Source organism: Sorex fumeus, unplaced genomic scaffold (genome assembly GCF_029834395.1).
Source record: "Sorex fumeus unplaced genomic scaffold, SorFum_2.1 ptg000115l, whole genome shotgun sequence".
NCBI classification, from domain to species: domain Eukaryota; kingdom Metazoa; phylum Chordata; class Mammalia; order Eulipotyphla; family Soricidae; genus Sorex; species Sorex fumeus.
In genome coordinates this window covers 19,821,148-19,841,207 of record NW_026606172.1, presented here as the reverse complement: position 1 = coordinate 19,841,207, position 20,060 = coordinate 19,821,148, and the positions used below count along the sequence as shown (strand labels likewise).

The 20,060-nt window shown below is 34.6% G+C and overlaps 1 pseudogene; it reads right to left on the bottom strand.

Moving 5' to 3' along the window:
* Nucleotides 1–877: 877 nt before the first annotated feature.
* Nucleotides 878–1,678, bottom strand: LOC130043180 (non-POU domain-containing octamer-binding protein-like; annotated as a pseudogene).
* Between the last annotated feature and the right edge of the window lie 18,382 nt (nt 1,679–20,060).

The window sequence follows — 20,060 nt, the reverse complement described above, 5'->3', positions numbered from 1 at the left end:
TTCACAATATTTGATTACATTTACTATTCAAACATCAATCCCACCACCATGACACCTTCCCACCACCATATTTTGGATGTTTCCATCCTGAACCCCAAATACCTGTCCCAAATCAAACCCTAAATAATATATTTTGTGTTGTATGTTCTGAAAAAACTGCTGAAAATGCTACCAAAAAGTATCCTTAGAGGAAAGAGTGTGAAGATTGTTGTATTTCTCCCAGGGACCATTAATCCTTTCTATAAGAGATCACTTTCTATAAGAGATCATGTTGTTAAAGGTTGAGCCTTGTGTGCTTTTATATATATGTATCTATCTGTAAAAAGAAAATTCCCCTCTAAGATTGGTTGCCTACTCCTTTGAACCCATCAAATATCGTGTGCTACTCTTAGAATATGGGTAATGTGTGTCCTATGATGTGTCGTGGAAGGAATATGTTCACTCGTGAGTGAAGCTCAGTCCAAGCATATGGAGAGCGGCTTGAGCCTGATGGCCATTGAGCTCTGGAGATTTTCGACTGCTGGGGTTGGGTCCCTTGGGGTAGGGAGGGGTCTCACCCGTTACCCTCCTGAGCACTCTGGGTGAAACAGCCTGGTGTGGGGTCCAGTGGCATGGTTATGGTGAGCCTCATGTTATGCCCCCTTCTAGGAGAGAAGGACATGCGATCTGAATGGTGGCTGAAGATAAGATTGTCTGGCACCAGCCAGAGGTGGCTTATGGGTGTGACTGCTAAGTTGCTGGAGATAAGGAGCTCTTCCACTTTTCAAGTACCTCCTGGTGCCTCATCAAAATGTGTTTCATCGTGAGCAGTCCTCTTGATGAGCAACGGCAACCTCCTTCATTTATTCATGAGCTTCCTTGATGTACATCTTTGGTGTTACAGTTCACCTGGTACTTCTACTAACTCGATGAGTGCTCTCCAGCTCATGGCACTCATACTCAAAGGAACCAGGTTGCACAAATCTGGGAGGTGGTTCTCATTCCTTGTGAAATTGCTGACTTTTACTAACTAGTTTTCCTGGTAATTCCTCTCCGGGGCTATGGATTTTATAGCCAAAGGCCTCAAAGATGTGTTCAACAGGAAGGAGCCTTCACTGCAGCAGTCCGGAGCTTTCTGAGCAGCTGGTTTTCTGAGAATTCAACAATGGCTTTTTCAAAGGGCCTGCCTCTATCATCTACAGTGACCACACAGCCCTCTCCACCTGACTGAATGCACAAAAGGTTCCCCCCCAACAGTTCACTAGATACACTCTCAGGAATGTTTACGAATGTGAGGGATGCCCTCTACAAGCAAAACACAGACACAGCTACTACCTATGAGGTGACTTGTCACCTAGCTCCATTTTGTCAATCTCTGCTAAGGTTCATGTTTTCAAGTGAATAAAGCCTAAATCCTTATCGTCATGAGGACTTTGCCTCCTTCCCATGCTTCTCACTTTCCCCATTTCTTCCTCAATGATGTCAGGAGGAACGTTACCCACAAAGAGCTGGATACTCTGGGAAAACGTCTTCTCTCTTTGTTTTCTAGAATTTTTGAGGTCAATAGCCAAGCCTTCATTTGAGCCGCTGGTTTATTGCCCATTTGCAGGTATTGATGGTGGCTGCTGCTGATGCCATTAAATGCTTCCTTTGGAGCATGGTTTTGCTTCTCCAAGTTCAAGGTTTTATTGTTCTGCATTTTTGTACTCTTCCACCAACTGATCTCTGCTCCAAGTAAGAGTGATGTTACAAGGTCTCACCATTACTCCATATTTATGTTTTTTTAATGGTTGATTTTTATCTTTATGGAATTGCGTATTGAAAATATGCTTTATAGAATATCTAATTCATGAGTCTGTGGACATTCAAATTGTGCCCTAGCATGTGGTCTATTCTAGTAAATGCTCCAAAAATAATGTAGATTATATATTCAGGTTTTGAGATGTGGAGGTTTCTGCACATATCTATTAATTCCAGTTCCTCTAATTATTCACTACAGACTTTCATCTCCTTATTGATGTCCTGTATGATTGATTTGTCAATACAGAAATAGGGTATTAACATATCACACTACTATTGTGTTGCCATTTGTGTATCTCTCCAGATTGATTAGCAATTGTTTTATAGACTTTTCTACCCATTCATTTAGTACATGTTTGGGAATAAGTATTAAGTATTCTTGATCCACTGATCTCTTAACCATTATATTAATTTCTCATGACTTTCTTTGCCTTGACTGCTATTTGGTCTGCGGTAAGTATGACCATATCTGATTTTTATTAAAAGTCACCATTTCCCAACATTTCACTTTGAGTCTGGGTTTGTTATGAAAATTCACATATATCTCCTCTAAGTAGCAGAAAATTAGATTCAGTTTCCTGTTCCAGTCAGCCACTCTGTGCCTTTTTACAGTAGAGTTCAGTTCATTGACATCTAGATCATTTATTGACATGAAAAATTGTTTGTCATTCTCTTTAAGGATTTTAGTGGGTTTTTTTGCCATTCAACATTTGTTTGCTTATTGTATTTTAATAGAAAATCATTCAATATTGTAGTGTTTTAGGGTTCTTGTCCTCAGGCAGCCAGATTTAAAGCGGAGGGCCAGAGATGAGATGGAGATAAGAGGACAGAATTCAGTAGAAACTTTATTTTAGAAAAGGAAGAAAGGCAGGGAAGTTGGGATGGAGGTGAGAGTTGGGGTGGGGGAATTTTCTTATGTTCAGGAAAAGAAGAGAAACCTTTCATATCTTCTTGGTGTATGGGTGAACACTTAGCATTGGGCTTCAATATGCAACAGCAGGTAGCTTGAACGGATTTTCTTCTGCCTATCCTGAGTGTGTATTCTGGGACCATTCCTGTAACTTTACATACCTAGAATTTTCTTTGGCTGATATATTTCTAATCTCACCCTACATATTTCCCTCCTGTCTCTATATCACTATATCAGTATTCTGTGCAAAATTGGTTTAGATGTGACAAATATCTTTACATATTTTGTTCCTGAAAATTTTTTTATTCTTCCCTCAAATCTGAGTGAGAATCTGCTTTAAATGTGACCATTGTCTATCTTCGTGGTAATGGGTTCTTGATTGCGGATTCTTTTCATTTAGCAATTTAAAACATATTTTTTATCCCCTACATGCTTTTAGAGTTTTATTTGAGAAATATGACATAAATTTTATGCTGTTTGTTTTATAATTGAGGCTTTTCTTATCTCTTAATACTTTAAGTCATATGTCTTTCTCTTTATTTTTGTATTTTAATTGCAAAGTATCATGATATTGTTTTGTTTTAGTTTATTTTGTTTCTCATTGAATAAGCACACACATCCTCATACACAGACTATGTAAGTTCTCATCTTTTTTCTTACACCAGTTATTTTTTACATTTATCACTTTTCTTTCCTGCTAGAATTCTTATCATTTGAAAGTTGCTCCTCTTGCTATTCATTAAATGTTTTAAATTTATTTAGTTTTTAAAAATCACTTTTCTGTTAGCTCTCCCCTTTTACACGTCCCTAATCTTCATTTTTACACTTTCTCTGTGGATTTAGAGAACTCAAGAGTTACAAAGCGATCTCATGGGTTTTCAAGAACATAAGTACATCTTATTTGAAAACTTAGATCAGCAAGATTATTATTATTAGCTATTTGTTATTGATGATGACATTATGCCTTGTTTTTGAGACCACTGATTCAATTTTCAGCTTCTTCGATTCTTCCTGAGTCCTGCTACTACATCAATGAAGGATTCCTGAAACCTCCTTTATTTATTAAAATGAATTATTTAATTTTTTTCTATCAATTGTTCTTTTGAGTTAAGAATATCCAGAGCATGATTGTTCTGATATCATCCATAGTATGAAAAGTTATGATGGACCTGAGGACTTTCCTGGGCTTCTGTTCCCAGATAAGGCTGAATTCCTTTACTGAAAAACAAATGAGTATTCCTGATGCTTCATGGGGAGTAAGGGCAGAACTTCAGGTGTCAGGAGGTTTTGAGCAGTGATCCTGTACTCCCATTCGCATATCTGACTAGTGTCTATGACTTTACTAATTTATGGCAGCCCTGGGTGCCTGAGAATTTCTTGATAGAACCGGCAGGAATGGAGCTGTGGAGCTAGGTCTGGCCCTTTCTCTTGCTAGGGTATGGGATGGGTTGCTGTCTAGGGAGGAAGCGATTCCTCACAGAACTTAGCGAGTAGGACTCTCAGGACCTAGCTGGGTCTGGAGTACTTGATATAGGCAGTTTGTGATGATTCACTAGGAACTGCTCTAAGTTCTTCTGGATAGGACCAGTATAGTATAATATATATACTATATATATTATACTATATATAATATATATACTATATATATTATACTATATATCCGATTTGTGTTCTAAATGAACTCCTGAAGAAATTGGGTTGAAGTAGGTTAATGATTTTTCTAGAGTTGTAGCCTTCCAAAATGTTTCTCATTAGTAAAAACCAAAAATTACTTCAACAACATCTATTAAATTTGATTTTTAAACCCCAGTTATTGAAGATAAAACAAAATTAATTTTTTCTGGGGTTGTTAGTTACACATATACTGATATACATTTTATAGTTTCAAATTTTTATTTTTATATAATTTAATCTGTGACTTCTAAATTATGAGATAAATACTGTTCACTCTAGGGAAGATGTATGTACCAATTTAAGAACATGAAAATGATCTTACACTCGATTTGGAATCCTTTAAATTTTTTTTTTATTTACACATAGTAATTTACAATGCTTTTTAATGACAGTGTTATAGACATGGGTTGGAGCGATAGCACAGTGGTAGGGCGTTTGCCTTGCACGCATGGCCAACCCAAGTTCGATTCCTCTGCCCCTCTCGGAGAGCCCAGCAAGCTACCCATATGCCAAACACAGTAACAAGAAGTCTCACGATGGAGACGTTACTGGGCCCGCTCAAGAAAATCAATGAACAACAGGAGGACTGTGGACCTTTAAGGACATTCAGTGTTTCAACTTGAAATCCACCTCCGATGGATTATCTCCACTTAAGATTATCCCCTCCACTCTGCCTTGTTAGAAAAGTCATTATTTAAAAAATAATATTTGAGTCACATTTACAATAATACTGACATTTATAACCTTTGTAATACTTAGCTCTAATAAAACTTAAGTCTAACATCATTTGGGAGTAAGTACATATAGCATGGGTAAGAATCAATGTTTACTCTTTTCCTTACATAAATATTTGTCAAGCAAATATACATAAATATTTGTCAAGCAATATTTTGTAAAAAGACATATATTGTTGAAATGCCTCTATGTAGTTTAAAACTGAGTTTTAATAATATGCCTCTATGTAGTTTAAAACTGAGTTTTAATAATATTTTAAAAATAAATAAAAATAATATTTTAAAAATAAATATTTTATCTCCCATTTATATATATTTATATATATATCTTTTATATATCATATATCTATTTTTACAGCAATACTATATCTACTCACTCTTTAATAAATCATTAAATCAGAACTTAAAATAATTCAAATATTCCCTCTTTAAAATTATTTTGTTATTCTTATTCATTTCTATGAATTGAATGAATCTGTTAGTTTGTTTAGAATTGGCTTGTCAACATTGACACAATACTTTGCTATTTTTACTGATTTTATTGGAGTTGCATTGATATTGTAGATTTGAAAAAACACATTTTATAACACATGTAATTTGCAAAATCATATTAGTATCACTTTGATACTATTGCAACTTTAGTGATCTTTTTTGATCTATGATGCAATCAATAGCTGTAGTTAATTGTCATGTGTCTGAAGAATCTTTCATTGTCATTCAAGTTATAAACTTTATGAAAGGAAACAGCAGAAATGTTGCAAAACTCTTGTTACTGGATCAATTAACTTATCATTTGATTAAAGAATTCCTGCAATTTCTCTCCATTATAACTTTATTCTTTGTTTATTTTAATGAATAACTATGTTATCAGGGAAATTTTTCTTCAGGTTGAATATGTTCTATTAATATATTTTTAGATTTACTGACTTTTCCCCCAGCCTATGTTAATTATTTTTTTAATCCTATATGACTTTTTTTTTCACTTTTTACTTCAGTCAATCTGACATTTTCAGTCCTAAGTTTTAATTATCATCATTTTCCAGAAATAATTTATGGTTTCTCATTGATTACATATGTGATTTATTTTATGAGAAGAATTATAATTATAATTTCTTTCAAAAGTACTTGTCTACTAAGCACAACATCTGTTAGCATCAGAGTTGGCATCTGTTTATAGTGACTTTTCTTGATACTAAATCACATTTTCCTGGCTATTTGTGAGAATAATGCTGGATACTATCTTGGATAATCTGAATATCAGGTTCTGGAGAATCTGGATTCTGTTATATTGCTCCAGAAAGTGTTGACGCTTTTCTTTTGTCAGGAAATTATCTTGGTTGAACTCAAAGTACAAAGTACAAACAGACCTGTGTGTAATGGTAGCAAATTAGACTTTAGATAAGCTCATTAAATCATAGTGATGTGCTACTTCCCATTTACCCTATTCATGGTATTTCAATGACTTAACTAAGTACAGGTACTAAAAATCCCTTCCTATGGTTCTCTACTTTGTGATTTTCCTTTCACTCCAAGTGGATTCTGATTCCCCTGTGCTTTTTGTCATATTTCCTTCAACTGCCACATTAGTAAAGTTTTTATTTGGAGAGACTTTCCAAGCAATGCTCAGGGGTCCATTATGAGAAAAACCATCCCCAGTGATATTCATCCTGTTGTGTGGAACAGAAGGTTTGATGCTTTGATCCAGAGAGGTGGTCTTTTCAGCCTGAGAGTAAGAGGGGCTACTCTGATCACTCTGGAAGCTTGATGGCTACCAGTTGTACACTTAGCAGTTCTTTCGAAACAATGTGGTGTCACAACTTACATAAGGGACCTCCACACACAGATGGGTGCTCCAACCCTTTGAGCCATCTCCCTGGAATTAGCAATGGAAAGTTCTCTTGAAAATTGCAATGAATAGGAAGAGTAAAGTACTTGAGAAGGACACTTTTAGAAAAAATTTCACTTATACAATATAGCAGCCACTTATGGTAAGATATACCCATAATAGTATTCATAACAAAATACATAATATTTTGTATTTCTTTTACAATATTGCTCCAACTTATTATTTCATCCACTTCAGATGTCTGCATATTCATTATAATGACACATAAATGCTTTTTATGTAAATTTTCACCTGGGGTCTCTGGCAAAAGATAATTAGAAAAATGTTAGATTTTTCCAATTAGGGTCCCAGTAACTTCCTTGGGAGTTAAGAATTAGAATCGAAAGTTATTTGTCCACTAAAGATTTGATTCATGTTTTCTCTATCCTTTTTCTGTCATCGCATGAATTAAAAGAACAAAATTAGTTTGCCAGGCAAGTGAATACACATAGAGTAGCAGAATCCATGATGCAAGAATGATCCCAGTGGTCAGTAATCTTCTATTGCTTCTTTTAGTTCTACCTTTGAACATCCGGTTCTGTTACTTTCTGAATTGCCAAAGCAGTTCCTGCATTCTAATAAGAAATTTCCTTTCTTTCCCTTAAACTAACTTCTGCAATTTGTGACTTTAAGCATACAAAATAACTCATGCAGTTAGTAATGGTTATATGGAGAATGAAGTTTTCCGAAGATATAAAGGTTTTAGGAAATGTTAATGTAGCAGAATATAGGTTTAAACTTTTAAAATTTAGACTAAGCTAATATATATTTTATTATGTTAAAATTATCATGTAGGTCATAGGCAAATACCCTATTAATTTGAATGAAATAAAAAATAAATAGAAGAAAAAAATATTATATATTGTAGACTCCCCTCCCCCAAAAATGCTGAATAAGAGTTATTTTATTGTTGGTGATAAACTACAGATACAATGTGTGTTCTTGTACTGATTCTCTACCTGAGGTCAGTCTCATTACTATAATTAAGTTTTTATTTGATCAATTTTGTTTTTTCACTTAATAAAAGGAGGCATTTTCCTAGATGTTCTGGTTTTTCAATTATGTAACCACTAAGAAATCAATTAATTGATAAAAGTTAATGTCATATGATTTGGAAATTAATATTCCCTGACAGAAGGGCATAATGATCCAGATGAAAAATCAAGTCTGTCTCCTCTTCTTCCCGTATAAATAAATAAATCTTTGCAAAAGCAAATCTTGGGATCCTTTGGATTTGTCAAACATTTCATAGATCTTCCAAACATTTTGGCAGGATAATTCCCTAAAGTGATTCATTATCCATCAATTCATATTTCAATGTCACTTAATATTTGTTGAATATTCACAACATGCTAGCATTGCACAGCTGCTGAGAACATGCTTCTCTGTCTCTCAGCCTCACACTGAATTATTTAAGATGAAAAAATAATATTTTAAAATTTGTGAAGGATAGAAAAATTGGTCTAAAAGCAAATCAGCTTTTACACCTTTGAAGAATTCATTTTCATACACTTATTAGAAGATTATTATTTAAAAGGCACAAAAATGTGTTTTTATGCAACTTCTATATATGTATACATTTATTGTACTATAGATTCTATGAAATTTGTCTTACCCATGTCTAATTTTTATTTTTACAATCTAATTAAAAAATTCTATTGGATATATGATTATTTAAATTTACAAATGCTTAAATTTTCTCTTACATATGTATTTGTTGTTGTTTCTTAATTTGAAAATTATTACATGTGTAGTTTTATATTGCTTTGGTTTTTCATTAACACATTGGCACTGGCACTGCAATTTGTGTTAATTAAACCACATCCAAGTGTGAGCCACTGGTGGTACGTGCCAGCAGCAACATGTTAAACTACATGAAACTGAGTAACTATTGGGTGAACAAGATCAAAAGATAAAGGAAAAATATTCCTTGAAATGAATGAAAATGAAGATAGGAGATTCTGAATATAGGGAACACAGTAAAAGTACTACGAAGAATGAAATGTCGTGTTGTAGGGGCCTACATAAATAACAGGAAACATCAAAAATCACAATATATAATTGTCCTGAAAGAATAGTAAAAAAGAACAAAATTAACCTTAAAGTCAATACAAGGAAGGAAATAGTGAAAATTATGAACAATTAAATTAAAAAGACAGTGTAAATGATCAGTGAAACTAAGGAATATTTTTTTAATAATACCTAAAATTGACATTTGGCAAGGTGCTAAGAAAACATGAGGCAACTATTAATAGAATCAGATATAAAAGGGGAAAAGGACAAAGGATACTGCAGAAATACAAAGGATTATAAGTGACTACTAGGAAATTTATGTCTCTAACTTGTCGAACTGAAAAGAAATTTACAAATTCTTAGAACCATAAAACCTCCCAATACTGACCCATTTATGAATAAAAAATCTGAATTGATTGTTTACAAGCTAGAAAATTGAAGCAGTAGTTAAAAATATCACTCCGACCCTCCAAGAAAAGCCCAGGACCAGATGCTTTAATTAATGAATTATCCATTATTTATTTTTCTTAAGCTCTTCTAAAACTTGATTAAAAGGCATTTCCCGAGTATATTTTATAAAACTAACATTATCTTTATATCAAAGCCTCATAGAAAATATGAAAAAAGAAAAATATGGACTACTATTTCTATTTCTTTTTATGACATCTTATTATCCCATACCTACTTTGGACAAACTTGCAGGCTATTGAATGTAGCCTGCCCACAGGGCAGAGTCTGGCAAACTCCCCTTGGGGTACCCAATATGCCAAATACCAGTAACAATGATGGGTCTCATTCTCCTAAAGAGCCTTGAATATAATCTCAGGGCTAGGATGAAAGAGACGTTACTGGGGCCTGCTCGAGGCAATCGACGAATAACAGGATGATGAATGATGAATGAATTAATTAACTATTTCTATTATAGATGCAAGGTTCCCCCCAAAATTGTAGCAAATTTATCAATACATTAAAAGTACTATACATTTTAACAAGTGAAATTGATTTCAGGTTGTAAGGATGATTCATAATAAGCAAATCAATTATAAGAATATACTCATAAATGAAATTAAAGGTAAACTTTTTAATGATAAGTGCAGAGAATCACTTGTCCAGTTTCAATGTTCATTTATGATAAAAAAAAACTTTCAATAAAATGCAGACAGAATAGCAGAAACGTAGGAAAGATCATATAGTATGGTTTAATATATTTAATGGTAAAAATTGAAAGATTTTTCTCTAATAATAGGCACAAGACAAGGATATTTACCCTCACCACTATTCAACATGATATTGAAAGTCCTAGCCAAATCAGTTAGGGAAAAAATAAAGGGTCTCAAAATGAAAACTAGGAAGTAAACCTTCACTATATTCAGATGACATAATACACCCAGAGGATGCTAATGATTACTCTAAAAATCTATTAGAATCAAGAAATCAGCACAGTAAAATGGCAGGTTCTAAAAATAATATTAAAATATTTTTTATACAAAACATGATGATGTTCCAGAAGTAAGAGAAATAAAGGATCCATAAGAGAAATAAAGAAATCAATACTTTTTCACAATTATATTGAAAAGAATTGAGTACTTATCAATAAACTGAATGAGTTGGAGGGACAATACATGGGTAAGGTACTAGGGATTGAACCTAAGCTGACTTCATGCAAGGCAAACGTTCTGTCCACTGTATTATCTGTCCAACCCATAGAGTCGACATTGTTAAAATGGACATTCTATTCCAAATATTCAGGTTACCTGAAGTTCTTATCAAAATTCCAATGGCATTCTTCACAGAAATAGAACAACTATTAACTGAAATTTAGGTGGAACCATAAAAAACCTTAGATAGCAAAATTTATCCTGAAAATAAGAAAGGAGTGAAGAAATCATGCTCCCCATCTTTGAATTATACTAGAAAGTATCAGAACAAAGCAGTATGGTTTGGGATAGAACAGAACGATATGGACAGAGTAATAGTATAGCAAGTAGGGTGCTTTCCTTGCTTGCTGCCAACACAGTTAAATCCCTGGCATACAGAATTCACAAACCTTGCCAGAAGTGAACCATAAGCACAGGGTCAGGAGTAAGCCTTGAGCACCACCGGGTGGTCCAAAATCCCAAACCAAACAATAACAACAAAACACAGAAAACTGAATTGAATTGAGAACTAACAAATATTTACATATAATGAAAGTTAATTTACAATAAAGGAATTAAGAGCATAAAACTGTTCGGCAACAAGCAGAAGAATAAAATTAGATCAGTATCTCATTCCATGAGCTAGAGACTATTCCATGAATAGTCTCAAAAATTAACTCAAAATAGATTCAATTTGGATGTTAGGTCTGAAATCATAAAACACACAGAAGAAAATAGTTTAAACATTCCTTGATATTGGTTTCTGTTTTCTATGAGATTCAACTGTAACGGCAAGGGAGATCAAAGCAAAATAAACAAATGGGACAACATGAAAGTAAAAAGCCTTAACAAAGAAAATGTAGCTGTCATTAAAATTCTAAGACCTCATACAGTTGGGTAAAATGTTCATACTTCATACATTCTATAAGAGACTTAATAGCCAATAATTCACAAAACTCAACAGCAGTAACAAAACTTAATATCCAATAAAAAAATGGGGAAAAAATCTATACAGGCATCTCACCAAGATAACTATATGGCCAGCAAGCATATGAAAATTAAATTTTACTATCATTACACAAGTGAAAATAGTGTATATTGATCACAGTGTAGACCTTTCATACTGAAACAATTAGTGTTTAGAGTTCTTTACTCTTACTGTAACGCAGAATAAACAAGTAGTGACAAGGTAGCACTGTAGCACTTTCCTCCCATTTTTCATCAATTTGCTTGAGTGGGTCTAGTAACATCTCCATTGTGAGACTAATTGTTACTGTGTTTGACATATCCAATATGTCAGGGGTAGCTTGCCAGGCTTTGCTGTGCAGGCGAGATACTCTCAGTAGCTTGCCAGGCTCTCTGAGAGGGGTGGAGGAATAGAACCTGGGTTGGCCGGTTTGGCCAGGTCAAGGCAAATACCCTAGCTGCTCTGCAAGGTATGGAGAAAAATAACATGTATTGTTGGTCAATTTCAGGTGTTTTAGTGTTTATTGAAGTAACATAGAGTTCACATTGTATTAAATTTTTACCACCTAATCCAGGAGTTCCAGAGCAAGGCAGAGGCTGGGTAGTGGAGGTAGTGGAGGCCAACGTGGCTTGGTGCATGCCTCAGGCAACCACAATCAAACGTCCAAGCTCGCGAAGAAGTGCAGAGAAACAATAAAGGAAGACCTCAAAGAGAGAAGAGCAGAAGCGCTGGAAGATGCAGCAGAAGCCGGGAAAAGCATTCGTAAATCCCGCCTGTCCTTTGCCAACTACGAGACCAAGATGACTACCCTCCGACATCCTGATGGATCTATCACATCTTCAAGAAGGGCAATGGAGAAGATTATCCATGACTTCTACTCAGATCTCTTTGATAGCCACGTCCACCTGCTCACATACCAAATTCCGCAGAATGAATATGTTGTTCCCAATATTCTCCCTTCTGAAATCCAGCTGTTTCATCGGTGAAGAAACAAACAGTACCTGCCCCAGACAAGGTCAGACCTGAACACCTGAAGAACCTGCCATCAGAACTCATTAATACACTGGCTCAGCTCTTCACATGCTACCTGTCTGAAAGCAAGCTTTCGTCCCAATGAAAAACCAGCAGAACTGTACTACTTTACAAGAAGGGAAACATCCACAACATTGGCAACTATCACCCGATCCTTCCTCCTATTGTCTGTCATCTACAAGCTGTTCACTCGAGTCATCCTGAATAGGATTGGCAGAACACTAGATGAAGGACAACCATGCAAGCAAGCCGGTTCCACAAAGGATTAAGCACGATCACATACCCACATGATAACCAAGCTCACTGAGGTTTCTTGAGAGTTCAAGATGCCACTCTGTGTAACATTCATTGATTAAAGAAGGCCTTTGATTTTGTCAAAACTGAAGTGGTCATCAAAGCCTAGTCAATCAGGGCATTCAAACTCAATACATCAGGATCCTCCGTGAACTGTATTATGAATTCACTATCAGGATCTCACCATTCTACAAAGAATTGATCATCGATGTCAAGAGAGGGGTTTGGCAGGGTGATAACATTTCACAGAAACTCTTCAGTGCCAACCTCGAGAACGTAATGCGACAACTGGAATGGGAAGGAATGGGAGTGAAGATAGATGGTCGGCAACTACACCATCTCCACTTTGCTGATGACATTGTTCTAATAACACCAAACATTAGCCAAGTGGCACAAATGCTGGCCGACTTCGACCATAAGTGAGGAAAGGTCGGACTACAGCTGAATCTAATGAAGACAATGTTTATGAGAAACAGTCTCCATCCTGAATTCTCCATTCTATCTCAACAGAATGACCATCTCTGAATGCAACAGTTATGTGTACCTAGGTGGAGAAGTCAACATGATGAATGACCTGGTACCTGAGTTACGCAGGAGGAAGAGAGCAGCTTGAAACACCTTCAAGAGCATTGAAGAAATAGCTAAGTGGAAGAAGAACCTCCGCCTCTGGGCACATCTCTTCGATTCCACTGTTCTTCCCACATTAACATACGCCTCAGAGACCAGGGCCCTATGCAAACAGGATGAGAATGCTATTCAGGTCTCCCAAAGAGGAATGGAAAGAGCTATGCTTGGAGTATCACGTTTCACTCAAATGAGAGAAAGAATCTGGAGTTCCGACCTTTGTCGATGGTCAAGAATCAGAGATGCTGTCTCGTTTGCAAAGGAGTCGAAAATCAGATGGGCTGTACACGTAATGAGATTTGGAGATGACTGCTGGACTAGAGCCGTTACAGACTGGATTCCACGGGACGTCAAAAGACCCCGTGGCCACCCATGTAAGAGATGGTCAGACTTCTTTGTTAAGACTCTGAACAATTGGCTTGAGGCTCTTCATGCTCCTAGAATGAGCAGACGCCATTGGGCTACACTACAGGGACAAATGGAGACGTTACTGGCACCTGCTTGAGCAAATCATTGAGTAACGGGACGTCAAGTGATCAAGTGATCAAGTGATCCAGGAGTTCTACCTCTAAGGGATCTATTTGAAGAATACAAAAAAAAAACTATCAAAAAAAAGACATGAACTACTATATCTGTTACAGTTCCATAATCCTAGTTAAGATATTGAAACAGCTGAAGCACTCATTGCTAGGGCAATGTATAAAGTAAATGACATCTATCTATATACATGCATCATATATAGATACATATACATATATTATATGTATATATAATATATTATATATTATACATATATTATATATCTATATATGATCTATGCATACAATGGAATAGTCTCAACATTAAGAATAAACGAAATGCTGCCATTTATGATTACATAGTCAGTTTTCGAAGGGTCATGCTTAAAGAAGTAAGTCAGAAGCAAAATTACAAATACTTGGTTATTTCATTGATTTGTGTGATATAAAAAAAGAATCAAAGCAAGGAATATATAAAATTAAAGAGAATAAACCTTTAGATTTAGATTGTAGCCAAAGTATATTATAAAAAATGAATAAGAAGAGATTAAAAATTGGACTGAGATCAATGGACTGTAGTGTAGGTACAGTATTGGTATTTTGGGGTTACTCAATATTACCATAACACACATTTGAAAAGGTCTGATACTGTAAACCTAAAATACAGTGTTGTAAAAACAACCTTACCAAAAGAATAGCATGGGTAGCACTTGCAGCTACATCACAAATATTTTTTTATCAATGAATGAACTAGAAAATAAATGCAGTATTATTTCCTCCTCATTTAACTTTAAATTTCAAAGCAAAATTTAACTTGGGAATTAACCTATATGCTCTCTTTCACCCTCTCTTCCATTCTTTCATTTGGACTTAATATTTAACAGTTCTTGTTCAATTATTCCTTTAATCTGGTTAGGCAAGGCTAGCTATTTCCCTTTCTGTGAAAACAACTGGTTCTGGTTGACAGCCTCATAATCATTTTTTTCTTTTCACATAATTCCTTTACCAAAAATTTAACAATTTTTATTTGTATTTATTTTTATTTACAAATTATTTATAAACATTGCATTATGTTACTGCTGAGTGAAGATAAAATTTTCTTACAAAATATTTAGACTCAAGTGTTTTGACACTCATTTTCTTATTTCATAGTTAAAATTGTGTTTTGTGGATTATGTTTTAAAATCTTTAAGGTAAAATATAGAAATTCACAGTTATTAAAATATCAAGTAAAATATCTTTTCCCATGATTAAATGCTAATATTTTGTTACATTTAATTGACCTAAAAGATTATAAGTAGCTACAACAATATCATTAGCTATTAATTGGTGTAATTAACTGTGAGTTAATTATACTAAGTAGAGACTTATAAAGTATATGAAACTCTACGAAAGTACTAAAATGTTGCCTCTTTTGGGTAAAATAATAAAATGTTTTTATTGTGGTGATTTTATGGTGTTTAATAGATGCAGTGTTGCTCCAGAATATCTTATTTTATATACATAAATATATACAATATATATTTTTCACTTCAAAATAATGGATCAGTACTTCTTAGAAAAAAAGAAGAAATTATGTGGTGTTAATCTGGTTCATTTTTGCATCTCTAAACTAAAATATTGTGTGTTTCCCTCCAAGATTTTCTTACCAGTGTAATTTATAATGACCCGTGCATTTCAGTTAATATTATAAGGAAACAATAAGAATGAGCATTATAATTATTTAATAGTAGCTCATACAGACACTTTTCTTTTTTGTTCTTGTGTGGAATTTCTTTTTATGTTTTGAAAGAGAGAAAGTATAAAGAATAACCTTTTATGATTGAGGCTGAATATGTTTCCCAAGATAGAAAAATAAATCCTATTAGCTGCAAGTTTATAAAACAGATTATTACTATTTTCTCAAAGAACTTAGAGGAATTATATAAGGTCACTGCAATAATATCAACATTTTCTTCCTGAAAACAGAGTACTGCTATTCAATATCTATTTTCACTTATAGGATCAATTTAAAAGGTAGTAGCTTTATATTTATTAGATGTTTGGTTATTTTCAAAATTTAATTTATTGACTTAAATGTTTATTTACTAAGTGGTCATTTGTCCACAGGTCCTTATTGTTGCTATGTAATTATGTATTCCCTTGTATCAGTGCCATTTATTCTGAATTATATTAATATATTTTTCTCTAGCACACACGTTCTTAGAAGACAAGGTTAATGTCAAAATCTTTTCACATCGAACACAAAAACTGAACCTATATTATGAAGTCACATTTATTTATTTATTAAATTCTTCTTTTGGCTTCTTAGGGTCACACTCTGCGATGCTGAGGATTTACTCCTGGATTTACACTCAGGAATCACTCCTGGCAGTGCTGGGGGACCATATGGGATGCCGGGGATCAAACCTGGATTGGCCGCATGTAAGGCAAATGCCCTACCCACTGTACTGTCGCTCTGGTCCCTAAAGTCACCTTTAAAAAGCATTGGGATAACAATCACTAGTTTGTTCAAAAAGACCTTACTAATAAATAAATGGGTGCAGGTAAATGGCAAATTATATCCTAGAACTTTAAGCAATATTTAAGTTTTTTTCTGTGATATTTTTAAGCGTGGTCCACTATGTATATCTCTGTGATGAGATTTCCAAAATAACCTACACATTTTCTATGCATGCATGTGAGATAGGCAAATAACTTGGGATTTAATTATCGCTACCTTGGTACAATGTAATAGTAGAAACAGCAATGTACTCGCGTTAAAACAAAAAAAATAGGTTTTCAATTTTTCCCTTTTATTAATTTACTGTGCGGTTATGTGCAATAAGCAAACTTTAAATTTTTTTCTACTTTGTTTAAACACTGTGACTTACAAAGTTTTTCAGGATGCATTTGTTACAGGCATTTAATATTCCAACCCAAATCCTACCACAATTGTGATCTTCCCTGCACCATTGTTTCTGTTTTCCTAATGAGCTCAAACCTGCCCCATAGCAGGCCCAAATAAATTTATTTTATATTGATTATTACCACTAAAATGGATAATGGAATTATCCAAAAAAATTCAATAAAAGAAAATTTGTGAAAATTGTTGTATCTCACCATGGGGACATTAAGTTCTTATATGAGGATTTTCTAAGATGTTGTTGCAAATTAAGCATTCTAAGTGTTACTGTTTTTGTTAATTATGCTTATTTGGCTTCTATGAATTCCCAGATTTTTATTTAACTGGGCTATGAGCATGCATCTAAAAAATTTTGTGACTACTTTATCTCTTTCAAGATTTAATCATGAGTCTTTGAAGCTGGGCTGATACATGAGCTTACATGGTAGCAGTGGTGTAATAATAAGTCTATTGATACTCAATAAGTATAATACTCAATAAGAAAACTTTTTGATTATTAGGCCTTATTGTCTAAAAGGTAAAATAAATGATTTTATGGGTTTTTTAATCCTACTCAATTTCAGCATCTCAGATAGAAATTTTATTTATCAGTTATTTTCTATAGACTATTGTATCTTAACACTCAATGTTTTACTGCAGTAGAATTCAAACTATCTAAGTGATAAAAAATTATCTGATTAAGACTTTAGAAACTATTGCCTTCTAAACATTATCAGCATCTTTCTTATTAATTATTAATTACTCATTTTGTCCCTGCAAATCTTGGTTGTTGTTTAATTATGAAACAGTAATTGTATTTTACCTGTGTTTATTAAGCCAGAGCTGGAGCAATAGCACAGCGGTGGGGCATTTGCCTTGTACATGGCTGGCTTGATGGAGCCGAGTTCGATTCCTCTGCCCCTCTCAGAGAGCCTGGCAAGCCACCGAGAGTATCTTGCCCGCACAGCAAAGCCTGGCAAGCTACTGGTGACGTATTGGATAAGCCAAACACAGTAACAACAAGTCTCATGATGGGATGTTACTGGGCCCTCTTGGGAAAATTGATGAACAATGGGAGGACAGTGCTACAGTGCTATTAAGCCAGGTCTCAAAAATAGAAACTCTTTATTAATGCTATTAGAAACTATTATTTATTGAGTGTCTAAATGTTATAACTTTTTATCCTCACAACTTAAATTTGAATCACAATCATGATCATCCTGTTGTTCATCTATTGCTTCGAGCAGGCACCAGTAACATCTCCCTCTTCCTAGCCCTAAGATTTTAAAAGAGCCATTTCAGTGCACTTTTAGGGTTAGGAGAATGAGACCCATCATTGTTCCTGGTATTTGGCATATTGATTACGACATGGGAAGTTTGCCAGACTCTGCCGTGCGGGCAGGATACTTTTGGTAGCCTGCCAGGTTCTCCAAAGGAAAAATAAGATAACAAGATGTTGTGCAGCCACAAATGCGGCCGCACGATTCCGGGAGCTGGGTTTTATGGTCTCTGCATCTTGGCTGTTGATGCTACCAACCTGGCGCTGGCGTCAGCTGGTGGGTGTGATGCCTACCTACTGGAAGATGGGGGGTCTGGGTGGAGAAGGCCCAGACCCAATCTGAGCAGGCTTGGAGATCTCAGCCCCGGAATCCGCATATAATATAATATAATATAATATAATACAATTTCAAAATATTCTCATTCTTCCAACTATAGTTGGGGAATACCCAGAGAATTCCAGTGCATTATCTGCACTTTCATGTTTTCAACTCCCCTTCCTCAAAAATGTTGGATCAGTGATTCAATCTTGTTTAGCTCCTTTTTTTCTGATATTAAGAACATAAATATCAGGCAGCATCTTAAATCTAAAGGCATATGCTTCTCCTGAGTACCATATAGTCTAGGAGCATAAACCATAAATGCTATACTTATATAGCTATATTCTATAAATCAGCTTAAGAGGAGTCATTTAAAATTTAAAATATGAAATAGAAATCTTTGAGAAGTGAAGTTTAACAAGATCAGAGTTAAATACTTTTTTTCAACTTTCATTTGTCATTATTTGTACATACATTTGAATCCTTACAGCATATGTCATTCATACTTTTCCACTTTGGGTTTCTTTAGTGACAATTGTGTCTGTGATTTCATCATTTTAATCAAACTCATTTTGTGTCACATATCTGACATAGTTTATCATTTCTATAAAAGAAAAAATTAAATGTCAACTAATTACATAATTACCTCTATAAAAATAGCTTTACAGAATATAGCCATGTATAGAAGCACATTTTTAAAAATAAAAAGAACAAAGTTTATTCTTAATTGTTATTTTATCTTTCCCTAACCATAATACAAATAAGCAATTTAAAATAGGAAACACGTCATAATTCAAATGATTATTTTATTTAATCTTCTTTGTTCTCATCCTCTAGTGGGTGTTTTCTTCAAATTTTCTGGAAGACATTTCTCAAAGAGTTTGGATTATGCTCATATTACAGTGTAATAATTCACTAATACTATGTAACTCTCAAAGCATACTAATAATTTTTGATGAGTTTACATAAATTGTAGCAGTGGGAATAAAAATTACATCTGGGAGGAAAGAGAACAGAAACAATTCTGTGAACAAAGAAAGTTTTGAGCAGCATTGAAAATTTCCAAAGATGGTTTGTATCTCCCTAGTGCTTTAAATTAAATCACAGTTACCACTGACCTATCAGAATAAGGAAATTCAATTAATGTGATGGTTTTAAGTAAAAACTGGAAGTGAAAATCCATGATACTTATCATCTATGGTTAATACTTTTTGTTTTTGATACCCTAACTTAGTTGTTTCCAAATGCCTGTGTTATTTTGTATTTTATCCTGAATTTCATCCTCATGCATGAAAGAACTGGCAGAGGAACCTAGGTGTGCGAGACCTGGGACTGAGATCTCCAAGCCCGCTCGGATGGGGATTGGCCCTCTTCCACCCAGATTCCCCATCTTCCAGTAGCTAGGCATTACACCCACCAACTACCCCCACTCCCGCCCCCGTGCCATGTTATCCCATCAACAGCCAAGACCCAGGGAATATAAAACCCAGCTCCTGGAAGAGAACAGCTGC